The 26443-nt window shown below is 36.5% G+C and overlaps 1 protein-coding gene across 2 annotated transcripts in view; it reads left to right on the top strand.

Annotated features, from left to right (window-relative positions):
* Window positions 1-11702: 11702 nt before the first annotated feature.
* The window catches only part of LOC136036509 (insulin receptor substrate 2-B-like), a 113559-nt gene continuing 98818 nt past the window's right edge, over window positions 11703-26443 (top strand). Inside the window, exon 1 of one of the 2 annotated variants that reach the window (XM_065718798.1) lies at window positions 11703-11866. The gene's annotated coding sequence lies outside the window, so the exon portion shown is untranslated. Of the gene's footprint in view, window positions 11867-23535; window positions 23647-26443 lie in introns of those variants that run through there. The other variant, XM_065718799.1, reaches the window with a different exon arrangement.

The raw sequence follows: 26443 nt of genomic DNA, 5'->3' as shown, positions 1-26443 counted from the left end.
TAACTTCAGCTTCGAGATATGATATAACATATTGGACGTTTTCTTTGTCGTAAAATGCCGCCCTTTCTAGAAATCTTGACAACCATAAACATTCTTTTATGGAAATTTTTCAACTCTTGAAAAATCTTAAAATAAATTAGTTGAATTTTAAAATTGGTAAAATTCTAGTTAATTGACTTCTTGCTATCTCAGAAAGGGTATAGATTATGAAAATGAAACTTTCAGGGATGAATCTACAGACTAAAGTATGTCCCGGGAAGGTATTTTGAAGCAACTACCTCCACTCCTTCTCCCTCTAGAGGGCCCTGACCTTTAAAAATATGTGTGTTATAAAAGTGAAACCTTGCAAAATAGATCTTCTGCTTAATTGAAGTACAAAAAAATTGTTTTGAGCTTCATAACTTTGCTCAATTCCATTTTATAAGGTTTTAAAGATATCCAAATACATTTCCTAAATTTTGAAAAAAAAAACATTGATATGGCTCAAAGTTCTACTCAAATAAAAGGAATTGCATTTTTCAGAACTAAAGGCAGAGAAAAAGCAACTAGTAACTGAAAATTAAGATAAAATGTTGTTTTGTCAAAATTTCAATAGTATAGACCTGTCATTTAGGCAAATTTCAGTGCCCTCGAGAGGGAGAAGGAGTAGAGGTGGGTACTTTAAAATATCTTCCCAGGACATACTTTAGCGTGTAGACCCATCCCTGAAAGTTTCATTTCCTTCTCCCTCTAGAGGGAGACTCTTATTACTCTTAACAAAACGAATCAAACTTTTTCATTTCATCCCCAAAATAGTCAAGATTTTTTTTAAGAGTAATAAATGACTGGAATATTTCAGACAGTACGGTCATCTTAGGCTGAACTTAGTTTTCAAACAGTTGGTGGTAACGAACTGTAAGTAAGGAGCGATCCGGTTCAATAGTAACCGAAACTCTAAAAAGCCAAATTTTGATACCAATAGATCCATAAAAAAGAATTGGATTTCTATGCTGGTTTTAAATATAAAAGTTTCAACAAGTTCAATCTTACCCATCAAACGTTACGAGCCTGAGAAAATTTGCCAGATTTTTGAATAAAAGGGAAAAATATCATAATGAAAATCACACCGTCAGATTCAGCGTATCAGAGAACCCTATTTTAGACGTTTCAAGCTCCCATCTGTAAAAATGGGGAATTTCTTCTTTTTTTTGCCAGAAGAAAGATCTCGGATGCGTATTTGTTTGCTTTGATTATTTTTTTTCCAGGGGTGATCGTATCAAACCAGTGGTCCTAAAATTTTGTGAGAGGGACCATTTGAACGACAATTTAAAGTTCTAGTGCCGTTTTTAAGTGACCAAAAAATAAGGAGGGCAACTAGGCCCCCTCCCACGCTGAAGTTTTTCCCAAAGTCACCGGATGAAAATTTTGAGATAGCCCTTTTGTTTAGCATACATGAATATTCTAATAACTATATCTTTGAGAACGACTTAATCCCCCACAGTCCCGGGGGAAGGGCTGCAACTTATGAACTCTGTCCATTGTTTACATATACTATTGGTTATTGGGAAGTATACAGACGTTTTTTTTTGGGGGGGGGGGATTTTTTCTGGTGGTGGTAGTTCGAAGGAGAAGGTTACGTGGGAAGATCTTTTTATCGAGGAATTTTTCATGGGGGAGAGAATTTCCCCTGAAGTGGGCGCTGGATTTCCCAAAATTATTTAAAAAACGATTAAAACTTAAATAAAAAAAGCAAGTTTTTTTTCAATTGAAAGAAGGGAGCAACATTAAAACTTAAAATGAACAGAAATTATTACGTATAAGAGGGGGCTCCCCCTCGTCAATACCTCGCTCTTTATGCTAAAACTTTTTAGTACTTTCAAAAGAGCTATTTATTCTAATCAAACGACCTTTGTGATTCAGGGCTCATTCTTAAAAAATTGGAACAAAATTCGAAGTTTAGCGTACAGAGTGACGTATTGACGAGGGAGCGAACCCCCTCATGTACGTAATAATTTCTGTTCGTTTTAAGTTTTAATGTTGATCTCTTCTTTCAGTTGAAAAAACTTCTTTTTTTATTTAATCAATAATATAAGTTCCAAATGTTTCAACTTTTCCATTGCATAAGCTTTTTCATGAACGCTCGAATTTTATCGTAAACTGTTAAAATATCTTAGCCGTTTGAGCCTTGCTAACACAAATTGAGTTCGTTTAATCGCCAATAATCGCCAAATAATCGCCAAATAGGTGAGCTTGAGAATGAATTCATCGTCCAGTAGATACGTTGTCAGTTTTTCCTTCCAAATAAGTTAACTTCATTACGAGACTCCACTAATCATGTCAGGATTTTTCCTCTGTATAACCAGCGAAGTTTTATCAGAGGCGGCGCGATAGCGGTGTCTAAGTAAAGAGCGATGTAGGCACAATGTATTATTTTGTTCTTATTTTTTCTTGGACTAGGGCACTTGGTATCAAAGGAAATGTCGTAGAAAATTCAGAAAGGACTCATTTGATTGGAAATTGAAAGGGCTTGTGCCTTTTTTAATAGTTGAAAGTGATTGGAGGGCAACTAACCCCCTCCCACGCCCATTATTTCCTCAAACATATCTAATCACAATTTTAAGATTGTCATTTTGTTCAACGTAGTTAAAAGGTCCAGAAAGTATGTCTTTGAGGATAGCAACGGTAAAAACCCCCCAGAGCCCTTAGGGTAAGGTTTGTAAGTGATGCCCTGGGGGTATATAAGGTTTTTATAGAAAGGATGGTCGTAGGAACTACGGATGGGGATTATTAGATTGCTAATCAGAATTTTTAGTGCCCTTTTTAAGATTCAAGCTGATCGGAGTACAAATAACCCCCCCCCCCCCCACACACACACACACACACAAACACTTCGTGTTTTTCCCGGAATGCATCTGATAGAAACTTTGAGATGGTCATTTGTTGTCGCACAAAGTTTCAAAAGGGCTCATTCGATTGGAAACTGAAAGGGCTAGTGCCCTTTTTAATACTCGTAAGTGACTGGAGGGTAACTAACCCCCCACCTACGCCCACCATCTCCCCAAACACATCAAACCAAAACTTTGAGATAGCCAATGTGTTCAGTATAGTTAAAAGGTGTGAAAATTATGTCTTTGAGGATGACAGCCTCCCCCTCCCCCTACCAGAGCTCTCAGCGCAAGGGTTGTAAGCTATACCCTGAAGTGATGTAAGGTTTCTATGAAAACGATGGTCGTAAAACTCCGGAATGGGCTCATGCGACTGGAAATCACATGTTCTAGTGCCCTTTTTATGAATCAAAATGACCGAAGGGCAGCCACCCCCCTCCCACGTCACATTTTCCAAAAATGCATCCTATAGAAACTTTGAGATAGGTATATGATCAAAAAAAGTCTAAAGATCATATAATAAAGCCTTTGGGGTTGACAGAATCCTCCAGAGGGGGGTATGGGTTGTAAGTTATTCCCCAGGGCATTTAGCATTTCTATGAAAGTGGTGTTCGTGTGAACTTTAGAAGATACTCATCTGATTGGAAATGTATGGTTCTATTTCTCTTTTAATCAAACATGATGGAGAGTAGCTAGCCCCCCCTCCCTATCATCCTCTTTTCTTGAAACGCATTCAGTTGAACTTGTGAGATAGTCATTCTGTTACCGATAGTCCAACAATCATAAAACAATGTCTTTAGGGTGGACACAATACCCCAGAGTCCATGGGCAAGGGTTGTAAGCTTTGCCCCAGGGCTTATAAGGTTTTTTGGAACGGTTGATTTTATCAGCTTTGGATTGGATGGAGGTCATTTGATTGGAAGTCGGAAGTTTTAATGCGCTATTTAAGAGTCAAAAATAAATGGAGGGCAGTCATGTCCCCCAAAGAGTTTATGGGTAATTATGTCCTTGGGAATGTCAACCTCCCCACTGTCCTCGGGACAAGGGCTGCAAGCTAGGTAATTCGTTCATTGTTTGCACATAGTATATGCTATTGATAAAGGTATGAATGTTTGAACTTTACTTTCCAAGAAGACGAAGGGCATTAAGGTGAGCCTTTCAGAGAATATTGAGGGGAATGTTGAACTAAATCAAAACACGTTATGTGCATAAGGACTGTCAAAAGTGTGTAACACTGGAATAAGTGATTTATTATTTTGGAAAATTCTGGAAATGATAAGGGATATGATTAAAAAGACAATATTTGCATGCAACCAATACTTCTACAACTAGCACCGCTACTACCACCGGAATACTCCATTTAAAGTATTGAGGGGAAATTCGAACTAAATCAAAAGACGCTATGTGCATGCAAATTGTCAAAATAGCATATTTCAAGAGTTAATTTTGTGCATTAAGTTGGAATTTTCAGAGAATGCTTAAAGGGGAAGATTGTCTCACCAAAAGGCAATATGTGCACACTACTGCTAATACTACTGTTACTGCTACTACTGCTACTTCTATTGCAACTACTTGTAATGCGAATTTAAGGTCACTAGTAAATAAAATGGAGGAACTACAAATTATTCTTGGCAAAAACCAGATTGATATTGCTTGCCTTACAGAAACATGGTCTGCTACAGAAGATTCTTGCTCGATTCCTAATTATGAGTATGGCTCCCATTTTAAGCCCAGATTGGACAAAGATGGTATTCCTCTATCTCATGGTGGAGGAGTTGCTTTTTTTGTAAGTGTACCCTCCCAAATCGGATTCTATCATTTTCTGAAATAGAGAACAACTCCAAAACTGAAGTTTTATGGCTCTGGACCAGACCCAAAAACCTCCCAAAAGACGTATCTTGCAGGATTTTTTGTATTATTTATTACCCTCCCCGTAGTGGATTTAAGAAGGAGCTGACGGCATATCTGCAACTTTATACTGACAGAATTCGCCACAAGTACCCCTATGCTGCAATTACATTATGCGGTGATTTTAATGAGCTAGACCAAAAGTGGGTTAGCGCTGCTCTTAGTCTTGATCAGGTAGTCAAGTCACCTACACGCAGTGATAAAACCCTAGACTTGATTTTTACCAACATTGAAGATTATTACTGTGCCCCGAAAATAGCCCCTCCGTTGGGGGCAAGTGACCATCTATGCATCTTTTGGACCCCTTTATCATCCTTTCCCCCTAAACCATTGATCAGTTATTCATATAGACCCATTACTGACGAGAAGATTGCCCATTTCAAAGTAAAACTTAGCTCCAAATCCTGGGCCAATATCCTATGTCTTACCAATGGTGATGAAATGGCTTCTTAGTTTTCAGCTGAGCTTTTCCAGTTATGCTGTGACACGTTTCCAGTGAAAAAAGTCAATTACAAATCCAATTGTAAACCATGGATAAATAAAAAAAATTTGTGCCTTTTAAATGAACGTGATAGACTCTTTAAGGAAGGATTTTTCCAGGAATCTCGAAAACTTCGAAACATTGTTATTCGTGAAATTCGTAAAGCAAGAAAAGAGCATGGTGCTCACGTGCTCAATAAGTTACTGTATTCTAACCCTAAGAATTTCCACAAATGTATCCAAGATCTCATGGGAAAGGTCTCTTCTAAGTTTCTCTTACTGGATAGTAATTTTAACTCTGCCTGTATTTAACAGCCAGTCCCAAGCCTGGAAGAAGGAGGAGGGTTGGTCGGAGGGCTAGTAATCCACCACCGTAAAACTGATTACTCAAGAAACAGCAATAGATAGCCTCGGATTGACTTCTTCTTCGATGATGACTAACGCACGCCCCCGGACAGGATTCTTGAAAACGACCGAGTGTTTTCGTATTGGATACTGGAATGTTAGAACAGTTAATCAAGAAACACAGCCAGGAAAACTCAACAGTGTTATGAGGACCCTTGATAAGTTCCGTATTGACATTGCTGGACTCTCTGAGACCAGACTTACCGGTTTTGGTACTTTGAATAGTGAAACATACCATATTTTGTATTCTGGACTTGAAACTAGAAAAGAGGCAGGTGTTGGAATGGCATTAAGTAGTCGGGCCAAAAAATGCCTAGTGGACTGGGAACCTATTAACTAGCGAATCCTTCGGGTTCGCTTTGCCACTTCTCAGGCCAAATTGACAGTTATTGTTGTGTATGCCCCAACCAATGATACCGTTGATCTGACAAAGGATGATTTTTATCGCGTGTTGTCAAATGTGGTTGCTAAAGCGCAAGGGTTTGATATTTTGACTTTGTGTGGGGACTTTAACGCTAAAGTTGGAAGTGATGCCTCCTATGCCCCAGCTATCCTTGGTAGGCATGGACTGGGGGAAATCAATGATAATGGCGTACGTTTAATTGACTTTTGTGCGACTCATGAACTTATCGTCGGCGCATCATGGTTCCCTCATAAACAAATGCACAAATATACTTGGAACTCGCCTGATGGTGTAACAAGAAATGAAATAGACCATATTTTAATTGCCAAGCACAGGCGACGTTGTTTAGAGGATGTTAGGACCTTTCGAGGTGCCGACTGCTATTCCGACCATCAACTTGTTGTTGCTAAGTTTAAGCTGAAACTAAAAACTGTCATAAAGCCCCAGCGGTCAGTAAAAAGGTTTAATGTAAGAAAGCTGCAGGACCCCTATGTATTACAAAAGTATACATCTACTTTGTCAAATAAGTTTTCCATGCTAAGGGACGAGTTGTCAATTGATAATCAATGGGAAAAGATCGTCGAGTCCCTGAAAGAAGTGGCACAAGAAGTTGTGGGATATAACAGGAAGAAGAAAGAGCAGTGGATAACTGAAAGTACCTGGGATATCATTGATCAAAGGGCAGAAGCCAAAATTCTCGTAGATAGACATGAGCATAATAGGACATGCGCTAGAGAATATCTTGATGATTTAAAAGCGCAGTATAAGCGTCTCAATAAACAAGTCAAAACACGGACAAGGAATGATAAGAGGGTGTTCCTCGAAACTATGGCTGATCAGGCTGAAGTAGCCGCCAGGCGAGGAGATAGTCGTACTGTGTACGCTATAACGAAGGAGCTTGCGGGTATTTCGAAGGCTTCTTCAACTCAAGTTGAAAACAAAGAAGGCATCTTATTAACCCAGACGGATGACATAAACCGACGTTGGATGGAACATTTCACCGAGGTATTAAATCAGGTGCCTCCCACGACTTTTTTAAATATCCCTGAAGAAACACTGTTTGATCTTGGAATATATTCCAGACCTCTCTTCTGAGTGAAGTAAAAGATGCTCTAATGACTTTGAAAAACGGAAAGGCAGCCGGTAACGATGGCATACCCCCAGAACTGTTGAAATGTGTAGAAACGCCCTGGCAGTGCCCATGTTTGTACTTTTGTCACGTATTTGGGAAGATGAAAAAGTCCCGAGTGAATGGTCAAAGGCAGTAATTATAAAACTCTTCAAAAAAGGACAAAAGACTAAATGTGACAATTGGAGAGCCATCGCTTTACAATCAGTAGGCAGCAAGGCTTTGTGCCAAATTATTCTCAATAGAATTCAAAGTAAAGTGGAGAAAGTTCTGAGAGATGAACAAACATGGATTCCGCCAAAACGGATCGTGTTGTGACCTAATATTTAGCCTGAGAATCCTGCTCGAAGAATCTAACGAATGACAGGTTCAATTACTTGTAGTATTTATTGACTTTCTCAAGGCCTTCGACTCGATACACCGCAAGACCATGTGGAAAATCTTAATGCATTACGGGATCCCGATTAAAATTGTAAATATAATTAAAGCGCTTTACCTCGATATTAAGTGATCAGTACAAACCGAGGGTGGCCTAACGGACTGGTTTACCGTTCAGTCGGGTGTAAGGCAGGGCTGCATTCTATCGCCACTGTTATTTGCCATAGTCATAGATTTTGTGCTTTGTGGATGTAGCTTCAGTGAGGGTCTACAATTAAACCCACTAAGAACCCTCCATGATGGTGTTTTTGCGGACGATATTGCACTCTTCGCTCACGAATCAGAAGATATACAACACAATATAAATGAACTTGAGCGTGTGGCAAATGCTGTTGGACTCTCCATAAACGCTAACAAGACTAAATCAATGTCAAATGCAGTCATTCCTGACTTAGCTGAGGGACTATTGGTCAACAATGAGGAAATAGAAGTAGGGAGAGAGTTCAAATATCTAGGCAGCATTCTTACGCAAGATGCCAATCCTGAAAGATAAATTTTGTGCCAAATAGCATTGGCTGGCTCTGCCTTCAATTGTCTCAGAAATGTTTGGAGAAATAGTAAATATTCCCAGAAGCTAAAACTCAGAATTTATAATAGCAATGTCCTCTCCGTCCTTACATATGGTTGTGAAACTTGGAGTATCACTGCGCAACTAGGAAACCGACTATGGGCATTCGATAATAACTGCCTAAGATATATTTTGAATTTACATTGCACTGAGAGAATAAGAAATGATGAGATTTATACCATAACAAATCATACCCCCATCCTTGATACCATTAGAAAGCGACGATGGATGTATTGGGGGCACATGGTGCGAATGGGTGATGGAAGGCTACCTCATGACATATGGTGTTGGATACCCCCCGGCCTCCGCAAGTCAGGGAGACCCAAAATGACAGTTGGCAGGATGTTGGAGAAGGAGGCGAAGCTGGCGAGGTCTTCGATGGAGGAGCTCTGGTCGAAGGCTCAGGACAGGTCGTCGTGGCGAACCACTGTTGCTGCCTTATGCGCCCTCAGGCGTGGGAGGACCTAAGTCTAAGTAAGTAATGGCAACCCAGTGAGTGCAGACATCATAAACGATTATTTTATTTCAACTTCTAAAACTCACCCGCCACTCCAAAATATGCCGGCCAACAGTGCAGTGAGTGATATTCCTGTGATTGGAATACATCAGACCCAGCTTAAACTCGGAAATCGTGATACAAATAAGTCAGTTTACCCAGGTGATATCCCTACCAAATTGATTGTGAAATGTGCCCATTATTTAAGTGTACCTCTAACTGCAATTTTTAACCAATGTCTTGTAGATGGTATTTTTCCAGTGTGTTTTAAACGAGCTATTATATCACCTATACCAAAAAACAAGACCCCAAAAGTCCCCTCTGACTTAAGACCAATATCAAAAACCTCTATTTTCTCTAAAATTTTTGAAAGTTTTATTTACAATTTCCTCTTTGATGATATTCAAGATAAAATTAACCCAAATCAGTTTGGCTTTAGGCCGAATCATAGCACCACCCATTGTTTATGTTATATACTTGACACTGTTTTCAAACATCTTGAGTTAAGTAGTTCCTACGTTGAGGCTGTTTTTGCTGATATTAGTAAAGTCTTTGACAACTTGGATCATCAGACAGTTATTGATAATGCAAGGGCTTTAGGTGTCAGAGATTTTGTTCTACGTATAGTAGCTAGTTTTTTATCTGGTCGTGAGCAATGTGTAGTCCTCCCTAACGGAGACTCATCAGGTTTTACCTCGATTTCCTGTGGAGCACCCCAAGGGACTAAATTGGGTCCTTTAGCATTCTTAATTGTTTTTAACGATGTTTTACCAAACTTTGACAACACTTTTAAATTTGCGGATGATTTGACATTACTTAACCTTTGTCAAACCTCAAACACTTTGGGCGTTAAACTTGACTCACTCATTAACAACTTAAAGAATGATCTTGCCAATGTTAAACTCAATCTGAGCATACCAAAAATCAGCTTAATGCTATTCTCCTTTTTAAAAAATATACCCCCAATCAATAATTACCTTTGCATCCCAAATTTAAACATGGTTAAGCTACTTGGTGTGCGCTTGGACAATGACCTTAAATGGAAATTTCACTCTTTTCACTTATTTAAAACAGGTGGTTTTCTCCTTAGATCTTTCTCCCTTCTTAAACGGTTCTCCATATCAATCCAGAACCTTAAAATAAAATATTGTTCTTATATAAGACATTGTCTTGAATATGCTTGCCCTGTCTGGCACCCTGGACTGACCAAATCCCAATGTTCTAAAATTGAAAGCATTCTAAAAAGAGCTATAAAAATTATACTGTGGACGTCCTATACTACTTATGATGAAGGTTTGGCTAGACTTGGACTCACTATATTGGAATCACGACGTTACTTCCTTACCATGAACTTCGGGCACAAGTGCCTTAGTTCTGACTATCATCGACGTCTTCTCCCCCCCCCCTTCAAAGAAAACCCCCCAATCCTTCCCAATACAAGACTTAATGCTCGTAGAGCTCCAAATACTCAACTTGACTTGTGCCCCCAAATGTTGACAATGAGGTACAAAAACTCTTTCGTTCCCTATTTTGTTTTGCATTTTAATAATTGATTTAACTAATTGATAACTAATGATTTAACTAATTGATTTAACTAATTGATTAACTAATAATTGATTTAAATGTTAACTCCCTTAACATTTATTTTATCATTGTAATTATAATTGTTCTGACGTGCTTATGCTAGCTTGTGTGCTATTTTAGCCAATAAATCATATCCTATTCCTATTTTAAAAGAACATACCAGCCACGGCTTACTGCATTAAGTTGAAACTTCCAGGACAGAATGAGAGGGATGTTCTACTGATCGAAAGGCAATATGTTAATGCTATTAGTGATAGTAGTACTACCGCTATTCAATACTTTTACTAGTAATATCAATGCCACTGCTATTGCTACTATTACAACTATGCCTAGCTGTATGAAGGTGAAATTTTCATGGAATTTTGAGGGGGGGAAGTGGAACCGAGTCACAACGCGTCGTCCGTATGCAGGTTGTCAAAACAGTGTAACAGCCATATCTTAGGAACAGTTTGGCGTGTAGAGTTAAAAATAACAGGGTTTGTTGTGAGGGATATTGAACTAAACAAAAGAAAATGTTGGCATCCTAATGCTACTGCTTCTACTCATACTACTGTTACTGTTACTATTATCGCTACTTCTATTACTACCACTGTCACTAAAGCTTAGGTTAGTACAATTAATTCTTTTGCTATTAAAATTATGGATATTAAGGCAAAAAATTTGTGATGTATAGAAACTGCATGGAACTAATTCAAAATACCACTATGCCCACACAGGTCGTCAAGCAGACGCACCAGAAATGCTTCAGGAATGGTTGATGGTATTAAGCTGAAACTTTTAGCGTGTGTTGAAGGGGATGTGTGGACGTGCCCTGAATTAGAACGTCAACAAATTTTGACCAGAAAATTGTTACCTCTTGTAGGCACTGAAAATTAGATTATGACATCCTGATTATCGCTGAGCTGTGGAATAGGGCTGTAAAATTTTGTTTGGAGAGAGGGGGCCGAATTCTTTTCCAGGCATAAGCCAAATGGTATGCTTCTGAAGAGTCTTTTCGTCCAAATGCCCTTTGTCTGCTAACTCATGAAACAATTAGCACTATAATCTAGTTAGTTAATAATATTTTTTCAATAATTCTTTGTCTTGGAACGAAAAAATATCAATAATTAATTATCATTAATGGTACTAAGCATATATCAAATGAGAGGTTTTATTTTTCAGATTTCTCGCTCGTTTTTCCCAAAGTAAATGCAAAACCTATGTCTAAAATTACGATATTCTGCCAATATGCTGGTTCTACAACATCTTTAGTTTTTAGTCTAAATGCTGCCATAACGAAATGACTGAACCAGTCTGCAGAGAAATCGAATTCGCAGATTTACTTTGCAAATTCGCACAATCTGAAAACTGTAGACACGCTTTTAGGTTGATACTATACAAGAGCACCACCATTTTATTTTACGAATTAGTAGATGGCACTGAAGATCAAAACATTAAAGCGTAATTCATTTAACTCGTGGTTATTGCGTAGTTTGTAATTCTAAATTAAAAGAAAAAGTTAAAGTTAACATTCAAAGTTAAAAAGGATACTATCAAGAAGTTAAGAAAACTATCCTTTGTTAAAATCTTTAGAGGTCAGAAGCGCATTAAGGTATGCAAAGCTTGCAAAAATCTAGCTTAAATGTTACTTCAGTTCAGCCAATGCATGGCATCAGCATAGATCTAGCCTCCCTGGTTAGCCAGAGTATGTTACACAAAAAAATTACATGTTTTTTAAAGCACATACACTTATCCTTTCAAATTCTTATTGCCTTATCCTACTAGGCTAATCCTCTATTCTTTAAAAAGAACTCTATTGCATTGTCACATCAACATAATTCTTCATATCCATAATATCAGTTGTAATTGCTCTTCGTCAGTTTGCAATATCAGTTGTAATTGCTCGTAATCAGTTTGCAATTGCTCTTCAAAATTTACACAACCCATACCTTTCCTCTTACACCAATACACAAGATTTTATTCTTCAGCTCCTATAACCAACAGTCTCTACTAGGATAGACTCCAAATCATTCTAGTCTATCCCACATGTTGAACCCCTATCCCAGTGATTTGAACTTCCCCCAATTGGCTATTTCCTTCTTTTTCAAAGGGGTGCACAATTACACCATAGGCCTACAGAAATAACTCACCCTATGAACAGTAGGCTTAGTAGTTTTATGCTAGGCTAGTAATCTAGGGGAGAGAGGCAAGGCAAGAGGGATAATGGGGCCCCCCCCTGAGGTAGTGATGGATTTGTGGCTAGGACCACTTGCTCTGGTTTGGGTTTGTATGAATGCTATTTTTTTGTAATTGGTTTTTAATAGGCTAGTTTAGTTTCCAATAAGTTCTCAGTTATTAAGACTGTTTCTTTTTGCAAACAAGTTTGAAACAAGGTTTCTGTGCAAGGTTACTTTGTGCAGTCTCTGTTAGATTTTACTAATGACATTTCAGCCCACTCAATGAGGGGGCTGAAGAGTGGCTACTGTCATTCAACATCAGCAAATACTGTATCTCACACTTTGGACCAAAGAATGAAAACATAGTGTACTCAATATGGGATCCTGAGAAGCAACCAAGGATTGATCTTCAAACCTACAATGAAGAAAGGGACTTAGGTGTACTCCTTAGCCAAAGTGTTTAACAAGGTCCCCCCCCCCCCAGAAGGCTTTGCATAAAGCTTCTCTCTGCAGGCCTGAACCAGATGATGGTCAATTGGCTCATGTGTTTTCTCACTAAACACACACAAAGGGTCAGACTGTTTGGATCAGGTGGTCAGAAGATATACTCCAAACCTTGCAATATCATCAGTGGTGTCCCACAAAGTACAGTCCTTGGCCCAACCATCTTCTTGATTTACATCAATGATTTAGTCACCAGGGTCAGCAATAATATCACACTATTTGCCAATGATTCTAAGCTTTTTGGTCCAGCACACAGTGCAATCCTCCAAGCTGGTATTAACCATATCAACAAGTGGGCTGAAGAGTGGCTACTGTCATTCAACATCAGCAAATGCTGCATCTTGCGCTTTAGACCAAAGAATGAAAACATAGTGTACTCAATGTGGGATCCTGAGAAGCAAACAAGGATTGATCTTCAAACCCACAATGAAGAAAGGGACTTAGGTGTACTTGTTGATAATCAGCTCAAGCTCCACTCCCACATAAGGAATGTGGTTTCTAAATCTAATAAAGGACTTGGTCTACTCAAGAGATCAATTACAAGCAGATCACCCAAAGTCTTTCTTAAACTTTATAAGGTCATTATAAGACCAAACCTTGATTTTGGAAACTGCATAGCTGCTCCCTAATATAAAGGCAACATGATACTTTTTGAGGGCATGCAGAGGCATGCTACCAAGGTTATAAATGGGCTGAAAGACCTCACCTACAATGAAAGACTAAAAAAATTCAAATTACCCACTCTGGTGTACCACCACAGACAAGGTGACATGCTGCTTACCCATAAACTCTCTAATGACACATCTAGTCTCCTCAACCTGAATATGTCCTACCAATCCCATACAAGAGGCCATTCAAAGAAACTTCCTAAATGCCATGTGAACACTAGAATGCATCAAAACTTCTTCTCCAAAAGAATTGTCAACAACTGAAATTCCCTCTCCAAGTCTACAGTGTCAGCAACCTCACCTATAACTTTCAAGAAGAAACTGGATAACAAGTGGAACTTCATGCAGGAACTGGGAATACCACTGGCAAGATCCAGATCAGTAACAGATGTCAGTCATCATCACTCTCAGAGCAACACAGATCCATTGGACCTTATTGCTCTGAAGTGCAAATTAAGGTAATCACCTTAATGAACACTAGAATGCATCAAAACTTCTTCTCCAAACAGAGTGTCAACAACTGGAAATCCCTCTCTGAGTCTACAGTGTCAGCAACCTCACCTATAACTTTCAAGAAGTTACTGGATAGCAAGTGGTCATACATGAACTGGAAATGCTGCTGGCAAGATCCAGATCAGTAAAAGATGTCAGTCATCATCACCCACAGAGCAACACAGATCCATTGGACCTTATTGCTCTGAAGTGCAAATTAAGGTAATTTACTGCCAAAAAGTATTTAATTACAATTAGGTTTATCAAGAGAATCTGTCCTTTTTAGACTACCACAAAAACCAACTGGGAGGCAAAAATTTTCATTTTGTAATAACAAGGAGAGGAAATTTAAAATCCTAGAAATTTAAACTTCTTTAGGCTGTTGAAATGATATTTCAGAATTTTGCCATCGCTACAGAAGCAAAAAGTTTAATTCCTTTTACTGTCAAAAAATTGTTTTTGTCTTGCTATGGCACTGATATCATTACTATTTTTGGCTGTCTGTTTTGGTTCTGGGGGTTTGCTTTTTTTGCAGAACAGGGTTGTTTTTATAGCATTGTTGTTTTTTGAGGATTTGTAGAATAGAAAATAAATACATCAGAAGTGCAAAAATTATTAATTTAAGTTTTGGAATTTGGTGAGCAAATAGTGGCCACTTTAATGCCTATTTTCATGTAACTAAAGCTCTACATTATATGACAAATTACCTCTGTTCATCCTAAAACATTAAATGAAGGCCATACTCTTTAAGCTGTAATAAAGATTTGTATAAGTATATACTTAAAACTAAGTATAGGAGGCAAAATATGCCTTCATATGTTGAAGTAATCATTTAAGAAGAATAGATTTTTGAAAAACTGTTAATAATAGATGGCAAATAATCATGTGTTTTTTTTTTTATCTAGCTGGTATTGATGGTTCTCTGAATTCTCAGTGTGAATAAGTGGAAAGGCATTGATTTTTTTCGAACATTTAAAAATAAAAGGATAAAAAGGGGAAATTCACTCAACTTTGGGTTAACCACAAAAACAGATTGCAACTGCAATGTTACTTCAGAATATCTCACTTTCTCAATACCAAGATGTCACAAAATATATTTATGTTTTTGCATAGGGGTTGTGGATATTTGTCCATAAAATTGTCTATACTGCTGAGGACTTTTATACTGATTTTGATACATGCTATCCAATTATATTTCCATGATTAGTTGTTTACAAGTCAAAATTATTACAGGTTAATTCTCTTAATTATTGCTAAATCTGAGTCAAATTTTATTTTTGTGCTCAACAAGCATATTGCAATTTAAATGTTTGAATTGAATATCTGAAAATATCAAGATAAAAAAAAAATAATTAGAAATCTCCATACCATGAAACCATGAGAACTTGAAATTGCCAATCTATACCTATAAAATACAAAAACAACACACATAATTATTTGTTTTCTAAGGAGTATGACTCATATACTTAGTTTGAAGTACATACCTACATGCATCTTTATTAGAGTTAATATTTTTCTGATGATTTGAGTCTTTATCCAAATATTTTAGGATGAATAGAAGAGGAATTTCTAACAAAGAGCTCTAAACTGACAGGATTGGCGATTATAAACATTCATCAAAATATTGAGGTAGGTATCAACCATGCAATAAATAGATGTGATGGGAGTGGATTGCACCCCGGCATTGCACCCTGGGGACAAAGAGTGGGAACTCAAAACTTACCTAAATCTTTTGGAGGAGTGTGGTCGTATCTTGAAGCGAAGTGAAGAGCCATGAGAAAAGTACACACCCGAATGAATTTCTTCCAAACTGCAATAGTAAACTAACGCAAACAAACATGAATAACTACAAAACACAGGAAAAAAAGGAAAATGAGACATTTTTAAAGTAGACATCAACCATGCAATAAACAGATGTGATGGGAGTGGACTAGAGAAATAGACTTGTTCTTATAAAACTGTGAATTCTGTAATTTAAGCAAAATATATTGAACTTTAAAAAGTGGAAAAATATGCTACTTTGTTGCAAAAAGTAAAATTTTGATTAGTGAATTTTTGAGATTTTTCTGAAGTTGACACAGCGTACTAAAACACTATTTTTAAAAAGTAACAGTGATAGTTAATGCTTTATTGCTTATACTTAAAACCCTCATTTTAAATGTCTTTTATGCATTTCTATCTCTTCTTTCTGTTTTCTTGTTACACCCCTAAAAGAACTAGTATGGTATTTAATGTTAATATAGCCTATCTTTTACAAATATACAAGTTGTGTGTCTTTATCCTCATTTCTCACTCTTCATTACTATCATAGTTACTAAGCAATGCCACAAAGTTAGGTAACATACAAAATGGTTTTACCTATACAAATTGTCACAAAAATTGTGACAATTTGATAAAGTGTGACAAAAGACAAACCCCAAAAGATGGTTCAAGACTAATTTTATTTTTTAACAATAAAAACTTTAACTCACTCACTATAGTGGTTGGAAGTGCAAAGGCAAAAAATTATGCAGAAAGTATTAAATGTCATTTTTTTTATAGAAGGTAAACTGCTTGTTTTTGTTTTTTTTATTGTGGAGTGGTTTTTATAACTTACGTTTTTTTGTATCAATGTTTTGTACCATTTTAATTTCAACAGATTTATTAGAACTTAACCCTCACCAGATATTATACTAAATTACGTCTATTTCCACTATCTGCTATTGACACATAATTGTTGAGGTCCCCTTTAATTGTGGGTATTTCTTCATTCACAAGTTTATTGAAGCAACCTATTATTGGGAAGTGTACAGACGTTTTCAGGGGGATTTTTTTTTGGTTTGGGGTGGGGTTGAGGGGAGACGGCTATGTGGGAGGATCTTCTCTTGGAGGAATGTGTCATGGGGGAAGAGAAATTCAATGAAAAGGGTGTGGGATTTTCTAGCATTACTATAAAAAAAAAACAATGAAAAAATAAACACGAAAAAGTTTTTCAACTGAAAGTAAGGAGTAGCATTAAAACTTAAAACGAACAGAGATTATTACGCATATGAGGGGTTCTAAAAATAATTTAGCATAAAGAGCGAAGTATTTAGGAGGAGATAAATACCTTGCTCTTTATGCTAAAGTATTTTTAGTAATTTCAACTATTTAGTCCATGGCCTTTCTGATTCAGGGGTCATTCTTAAAGAATTGGGACAAAACTTAAGATTTAGTGTAAAAGGCGAGGTATTAACGAGGGGAGAAACCCCTCATATACATAAATAAAAAATATAAGAGTATAAGTTTGTTACGTAAGTTAATTCTTAAGTTACGTACATTTTTTACTGATAAAAACGTTCGTTAAAAATTAAAAGTTCTAGTTGCCTTTTTAAGTAACCGAAAAATTGGAGGGCAACTAGGCCTGCTTCCCCACCCCTTATTTCTCAAAATCGTCTGATCAAAACTAAGAGAAAGCCGTTCAGCCAAAAAAAAATTAATATGCAAATTTCATTTTAATAATTAATATGCGGAGAGCCAAAACAAAAATGCATTAATTCAAAAACGTTCAGAAACTAAATACAAAAACTAGTTTTTTAAACTGAAAGTAAGGAGCGATATTAAAACTTAAAACGAACAGAAATTACTCCGTTTATGAAATGGGTTGTCCCCTCCGCAATCCCTTGCTCTTTGCGGTAAAGTTTGATTCTTTGCCACAATTCTACTTTTTAAAACAATTAAAAGCTTTAGCGTAAAGAGCGAGGGATTGCGGAGGGGACAACCCATTTCATATACGGAATAATTTCTGTTCGTTTTAAGTTTTAATATCGCTCCTTACTTTCAATTTAAAAAGCCAACACCCATGCTTTCTGAAAGTTAGTTACCTCTCAGTAATTATTTGGTAATAGCTCAAAAACTTCTCAGACTGTCAAGTTAAAATTTAGTATCTGTTTCATGCTCACAGCAATAAACATTTTTTTTTTGAAATTTTAAAATACTTCAAAAAAGGAATAGCACAAAGTACTGATTAAACATATTTATGATGAGAAAGTGAAAGAAAGAGCTAGAATATCCTTTCACATAAAGGAACTTGGTACAGAAAATCTGTCAAGGTTCATGGGCTACCAATTATACAAAGAAAGACTCAGCTCGTGGGGTGCTATGATGGAACCACTGTCAAGACTTTTCAGGTACAAACCTGTATTAAAACAGCTACAACTCATGCAATCTACAATTTCTGCCATGCCCAAAGACTTGACCTTGTGTTGGGTGATCGCCTTCAGAACTTGAGATGAATGGCATGTTGCATTCTTCAAAAACTGTAGGCTACATCTCAAATAGCAGTATGTGTTGTCAGATGGATGATAACTGTACATCAGCTGGAGAAACCACCTACTACAAATCAGGACACTGGTGTAGATCAGTGAACAAAGGAAGGGATGGGGTTTGGCTGTGTTATCAATGAGCAAAATATCTAGTCGAATTTTCTCTGGTGGAATTTTCAGTAGTAGTATGTGGGGATGGCCCCTCTTAAATACTTCCCTCTTTGCGTTAAAGTATGAGCGAACAAAAACTGAAACACAAGATTCGTTAAATTTGGATATCTTTTTGAACATTCTAAATAACGTTAGCGTGAAGAGCGAGGTATTGTGGAGGGGGTATCCTCCCCATATCGAAATATTTTCTGTTCGTTTAAGTATTATTGTTGATCCTTATTTTCAGTTGAAAAAACCTGTTTTAGTTTAATCACTCAAAGGCACAAGCGATTCTCAGGGGAAACAGTCGTTCCCTTTGGATGCGAGAGCTAATTGCCTATATGCAGTTAGATAGCCTCTGCATCGCCTTTTTGTCAACGCAGTGCTAATCAGCGATGCAACGGTAGAGTGTGACGTAAATTAGGCAAATAAATTGCAAATTTTTCTGGGGTTCTGATCATAACTGCTTTATGTGTGTATAATTGACTTGTGATTTGCTGGTAATGCCTCACGATCTTGATATTTTGTTTAAAGACATGTCAGTTTGTAATATTTTTGGTCTTTCATTTTAGAGTTTGAACTGCGTACATTTTGGCTAATTAATCATAAGTTCGATAGTTTCTGTTTCCTGTTTAACATTTGTCATATAATTATTGCCGTGGGAATTATTTTTAGGCTAGCCGTTAAGCCTGTCAGACAACGTGTATGAAACTAGAAATAAAAGTAGTATAGTCTTGTTTTAGGATTGGATTAAGAATTATTTGTCATTTCCCCAAAAACTAAATTCAATGTCGCCTTGCCCCTCCCCCAACAAAATTTCAATGGAAGTTTCATCTTGACCCTCCACCCACCAGACAAAATAGTGAAATTTTTTTGGCTACAAAAGGGCTGACACCAAAACTATAGCCTTGAAAATGCTTATTCCAGGGAGATCCCCCTTCCCCAAGCCTAATTGAATTCTTATGAATCTGCACACATAGAATAGTCTTAATTTAAATTTCTCTTATATACTTCACTAACTTATACTCATAAATGTATATTCACAACCTATATCCTTTTCCAATGAAAAAAAAAAATATCAGGGGTAAGACTTGAATGTTATCAACCACACGCCCTACCGACTGAGCTAGTGGGGCCGGGTTATTTGGTTTTGCATTTTTTGTGTAGCCAATTATTACATAGGATGAATCATGCTCCTAATAGGTTTCGGCAGTTTTCACCTTGTCAACTCCAATTAATTGGATTACTTACAAGTTTAAGCACCTTATTCACATTTTTAAGTAATGCCAGAATGCCCGACCTGTTATTAATTAATCATTAGGCATGTTTATTGATTAATTAGTAGTCAATTTGTTTGAGATAAATTACTGGTTTTCATGTGTAAACGGCAAATTGTTCCTTTTTTAAAGGCAAAGTTGTATTTCTGTTACAAATAGTCCGGGTAAGAAGAACTCGTGTTCAAAGAAGAGAAGACAATATAAGTTTTTATTCCAAATAAAGGCTATCGGATACCAAATCGGAAATTTAGTCAAACTTTAAAACAAACACATCAAAAGAAAAACAAATATGACACGATTCACCTGAAAAAAAACATAGATATATATGTCAGCATGCCAAAAGCATTGAAAACAGTCAAAAGTAGTAGAATTTATAAAGGGATTAAACCGGTTAATACAACTACAAAGGAGGGGCAAGCCTAAGAAATCAAATAAATAACAAAAAGAAGGGAACTATTGGAATGGTCCTTTTTTGGTAATGTAATGGACAAATCTTTTAAGAAATTGAGTAAAAATTAAAGACTACACTAATAAAATGTTCAAAATTGAAAAAAAATACTTTATACATTTAATAGTAAATCGAAGGCAAGGGAAAGGGGAGGAGATTCACATAAAAATTTTAAGTTCAACTCAACCATTGAGTTTTTGAATTGGTTTAATGGGTTTTTGACCCTGCATAAGCATGATCAGGTTTTTCATTAAAGTATTTAATTTTGCCTACTCGAACTCTCAAGATGATAATAATGATGAAATATATTTATATAAAGGAAAAGCATTTAAAGTAAGCGTTAGTCTAAACTCGAACTAAGGATGAAGCTGTTCGAAACTAATTTAGTGTTCAGGAAATGCAGGCAAGTTTCTCGGAAGAAAATTTTCAGACCTCCGAGATCATTCAATTACCCCCCTCCTTCTAATACATTTTATTAGGTGTCTATTTTTTCTATTTGATAGATGACTTTCAGAATGAGAAAAAGTACTTATCACTGTTTTACCATAGGCTCTACTATTGAATAGAGTATAGGCTATACCCTTAAGAGGGTAATAAATCGGAAGGAATGGGGGGGGGATAAACTTAAGGAAAATCTCGCCTTTTAGTTTTTTCTCATTTGAAAGTTGTTGTGGGCTCCCAGACCCTAAAGTAACTGTTTCGAAAAGCTGTTGAAAATGATGCTCAATACCTTCTTCTTTCACCTCAGGATAGCGTTTCGAGGGCGCTGTCGCAGAAACTTGTGCGGTGGTTATGTAAAAACAAATCATGTGTACAGCAAGAATTTGCGACAACAATTTTTGTTACGGTTAAATGAGTTACCCGAAGGGTTCCCCACTCCACCATTTGGCGTACATCTAAAAATGCCACTTGAAATGACACGCATTGCGTGCTCCGCATCACGGTTAGACAAAATTCAGCCGCACTATATGGCACGTGACAAATGGGGTACATGAATTTTAAAACTAACCACTCCCACTGCGGTGCCATTTTAGCAAACATAATTTATTTTAGGGATAGAGGGGGTTGTAATATTAAGCGTTCAGTTATTCGAATTTGTGTTTCTAGAATTCGTTCTACGACGAATTATCTGATACTCTTTCCCTAAATTGTGGCTGTTAACACATTAATTTATGGCTTTATCGTAGCCACTTTCTCTAGTTATGGCTATACGTTAAATTGAGTAAATTTGTCTGTCAACTAGGACTTTGGCATGATTTCCAGTCTTAACCATTCCATGAAATTTCACCAGTATGATGAGTAAGAGTATTGTCTAAATTTGACTTCAGCAGAAAAAATCTGGGTATATGACACATACATACATATAAAGCAACTTGGTGCTCTGATCCAAATTTTCAGTGTGGCAGGTCGCCAAGATTACGAAATTGAAAATAAATACTCGGCTCTGACCATTGTTGCCATAAAGGCGGTATCTAGGATTCTGTTGGGTGTGTGTGTGTGTGTGTGTGGGGGGTATCACAAAAAGAACTTAACAAAATGCAGGCAAAATTTGTTTATACGCATTCTTGTTACTTTTTTACGAGTTGGACAAAAATTTCAGGGGGGTATACAAACCGGTTAACCCCTCTCTTTTATGGATACGGCCCTGGTTGTGAGATAGCATTTGTATCATTTGGATGCTTTTATGTGTTAGCTACGCGTTTGATTCTTTAAATTAATGTATTTTTCAGTGTTTTATTTTCGAAAAAAAAAATAGATCTGCAGAAATTGTCTTTTCTGATTCCTAGGAGGGTGCCAACTTTCCGACACCTGGTTTACATTCCAGAACATTACGTGTGCCACACAGCTCTGCCACGCTTGGCATAATTTCCGCTTAACACAGTTTCCGCTGCGCTTTGCATATTTTGCGCCACACGTGACACAGTTACCGTCACGCATAGAACAATCCACCTGGTGCTCGTGTTTTCTGAAACTTGGCGCCCCCTCAGACTCTGCCTATTTTGGGGAATCCTCTTTTATACCTATCTCTGTCCCTCTATGTAAATGTGTGAGCAGTCGCGTTCTAAACCACATCGACCACACAAAACCACACACCTGGTGTGGTTTAGGTTTTACACCTAAGCAACATCACCATCTCAGTCTAGACTTGCTCTCAGCCTGAAAGTGTCATTGTGTTTTCTTTTAACCCACTCTTATTAAGTTTCTTGTTATTTTTCAACCTTGAATTTTAAATAATAAAAGGTACTCTGACAGTAGTTCAATTTTGACAAATTTTATTCTCTTGTTTTAGCAAAAAAGTCTCTCTTCTCTTAGAGATAGTGCTGTCTTTTTAAGTTTATCACATTCTTGAAAACAAATAAACTTGTAAAAGTATAGCATTGACAGATAAAAAAAACTATTTTTTTAAGATTCAGATTCATAAAATAATCGATTCCTCTGACTGCATTTTTAGAAATAAAAAAAACGGTCTCGTTCTAAGACGTTACTCGTAATTCCTAAGCACATTTCCATCTTGGCGTGAACTTGCTTTCAGTAAGAAGTCTCTTTCTATTGTCTTCTAATTCGGTTTACTTAAGCTTCTTGCAAGTTTGAGTTTTAAATAGTTGCGGATTTCAGACCGAAGATAGTTCAATTTTATTTGAAGAGTCTTTGTCTTTTTGAACTCGTGCTGTCTTGTTCTCTCTCTCTCTCTTTTTTTTTTTTTTACAGTTAACACGTATTAGAAAGTAAAAAAAATATATATAATAAAAACATTGAAAGATGAAAAAATAACTTGGAATTCGTGTATTTTTCAACACGATTTTTCTTGGGAAAAATTCAGAAATATAGAAATAATCGATAGTTTTATTTCCATTTTTCGGTAAAAATATAACACCGGGTATCTAAAACGTTTACTCGTATAAAGCACATTTCCTTCTGAGACTAGGCCTGCTTTCAGTTAAACGTGTCTTTCTATTATCTTTTAATTTAATCTAATAAAGCTTCTTGTTATTTTTCAGACTTTAGTTTTAAATAGTTCCTGGTATTGAGCCGGCAATAGTTCAATTGTTATTTGACAAGTTCTTCTATCTCTTCTTTGCAAGCAAGTCTACGCCTTTTTAAACTGCTTCTGTCATATTTTTTTTTTAATGATGGAAGTGGCTCTGAAACTTGGAGTACCTATCGGCTCTGTTAGAACTTGGCGTTTGGAAATATTTCCCGTTGGACATGATACTAAACCTGCGTTGTGGTGTCTCGTTGGGTTCTCTTATTTTGAAAGGTTTTTAGTTGTATTGTCCAAGTTTTCTGACTAGGCAGCTGGTTGCTGTATAACCTATATTTTGGATTCATTGATGAAGTGTCGGAAGTCATCTGTGAAACTTTATCTGAAGAAGAACAAACATTAATTTTCAAGTATATGAGATAGATTTTTCTTTCTATGTATGCATTTATATATATATATATATATATATATATATATATATATATATATATATATATATATATATATATATATATATATATACATGTGTGTATATATATATATATATATATATATATATATATATATATATATATATATATATATATATATATATATATATATATATATATATATATATATATATATATATATATATATATATATATATATATATATATATATATATATATATATATATATATATATATATATATATATATATATATATATATATATATATATATATATGTGTCTATCGTTGCTGCCACACATAAAAGTTGTATCTTAAGATTTCTATCCATTTGAGATATTTGACAAGCTTTGCAAAGCCGTTCTCAAAGGGAGAATAAGTGGATTAATGTTGGGGCAATCCCACTTGGACCTCCCTCTCCTCATCTACATTATACTGCTGATTCTGCCTTCCAGAACAACTTAGCGACGGTTTTAGCGATTATCATAGATGCATAAAAGTATCAGATGAATATTTCAATGTAACAGCGACGATATATATTAATGTTTGTTTTAAAAGTAACGGTACTTAAGAATTCTAAACTTGGATTTTGTTTCCCGAGGGGTTATCAACTTTACAAATCATGTACACCAATGGCGTGTGCAATGTATTGTGAAAGTGTGTCAAGCGTGGCGGAACCTGCGGCACTAGCGGTGCACTGAGTTGTACACCAGGTGGTGGGAAGTGGGCAACCCCTCGTTTGTTTGACCAGAATCGTCACTTTTCTGTTGTTCGATCAGAATCTTCACTTTTGTACTGTTACCAAATCTTATTAAATCACAGCTATGTTTTGTTTGTCTCGCAACTATATTTTAAACTAAGTGTGTACTTATTCTTGGATATGTCTGAGGGAACGCCATAGCGTTGCCTATATAGTAAAGAGTCGTAAGGCTTCCAATGTATTATTATTTATTCATTGTTTATTTTATTATATGTATGATAAAGGCACTTCATATGAAAGGGATGGCCGTATAAATTTCGGAGGGTCTTCATTTGATTTGGAATCAGAGCTCGTGTGTCCTTTTTAAGAGTATAAAGTGATCGGAGGGCAACTAGCCCCACGCCCTTTTTTCTCCAAATGCATCCGATCAAAATTTCGAGCTATACATTTTGTTCAAAGGTCAAATAACTATGCTTCCAGGATTGACATCCCCCCTTAGTCCCCTAGGCTGCCCAGGACAAGGACTTAGGTTATGCTAGTTTTCCATTGTTAACATATATAAGGTTTTTAATGGAAGGGTTGATCGTATAAACTTTGGTGGAGGCTCATTCGACTAGAAATTGAAAGTTCTAGTACTCTTTTTCAGAATAAAAAGTAATCGGAGTGCAACCAGCTTCCCCAACCCCGCACCACCCTTTTCCCCACAAATGTATCAGATTAAAATTTTCAGATACCAATTTTGTTCAAGTTGTCGAAAGGTCAAATAACTATGCCTCCGAGGGAGACACCCCCTCCAGTCTTCGAGCCAACGGCTATAAGTCTTTCAAGATGCCCATTGTTGATATATAAGTATTTGTACTGGAAAAAAGGGTATGGTTGATCCTGGGTCTCCACAAAGGCTTAGGGTATTGAGGCGAAACTGAGATATGTTGGAAAGGATGCCAAACACAATAAAAACACACTGTGTGCTTGCTGATTGGGAAAAGGGGATATCAGCAATACCTGAAGAACGATTGAGGGTATTAAGTGTAAACTTTCATGGTATGTTGTGGAAATGTTGAAGAGAGATTGGTGGGCAACCAAACACAAACATGGAATTACAGACCATTCTTTAAGACGGAAGTTTAGGAAAATAGTCTCTGTAGAAGGAAAGGGCCCCCTAGCCTTATCAACAAGACAAAGATTAGAAGCAAAAATAACATTTAAATTTAAGACCATAGGTAACCACTTTGTTCGCTCATTAGTGCCCCTAGAAAAATATTCCTATCCCCTTGTAAGATTTAGACTACATGCATCTCTGTCTTCAGTCATTTACAGTTTTTTTTTCTTCCACTTTCATACGGCTCTTATTTCTAATTAATCGAACAATCACGTTACCATTTAATTACCTAGGCTTCGGATGACCAGACTAAACAAGTGACTTGTGGAATTTGGACGTCAAGTTATGAATTAGAATCTCTCTGGAGACACAAACGGAAAAGACTATGTAGGCGTTTTGATTTGTAAACGAGAGGTTTCAGGCCTCTTACTACAAAAATATGATATTGCAAGTTTTTCCTCGTTACGGGGGCCTAATTGTAGGCGTTGTTCTGCTGTCTCGACACAAATTATTGGCTAAAAATTTTACTAACAACTACGTTTCCGTAAAGTAAAAAAATTGTTAGCTAGCATTGTTTGTGAATTCCTCTTAAAAATTTAATCGTTATCAGAGAATTTAAAGAAAAATGTTGAAAAACTGAACATACAACCAAAATGGGGTAACTAGTTTCTATGTTATAAACTTTATTAGGCCTACTGATATTATTTCTTCAGTTTTATGGTTGGTTTCCAACAAATATATTCGTACATAGGCTTGCTTAGTAGGCTTTGGTGTAGTTTTTTCCAAACTTGTCTTTTCTGGCTCGATTCACAAATTTCTAAAAAAAAATAGCTAACAATTTTTGTTATTTACTAGCTGTATTGTTTGGAAACAACTGTTTCTACGAGCTTGTAGAAAAGTGTTAGGTGATATTGTTGGTTAATGTACAAAGGACACCAGATTAAATAAATTTCCTGC

This window comes from Artemia franciscana, chromosome 15 (genome assembly GCF_032884065.1).
Source record: "Artemia franciscana chromosome 15, ASM3288406v1, whole genome shotgun sequence".
Lineage (NCBI taxonomy): Eukaryota > Metazoa > Arthropoda > Branchiopoda > Anostraca > Artemiidae > Artemia > Artemia franciscana.
The sequence above is the reverse complement of the archived record's forward strand: the minus strand, read 5'-3'. Positions and strand labels throughout refer to the sequence as shown.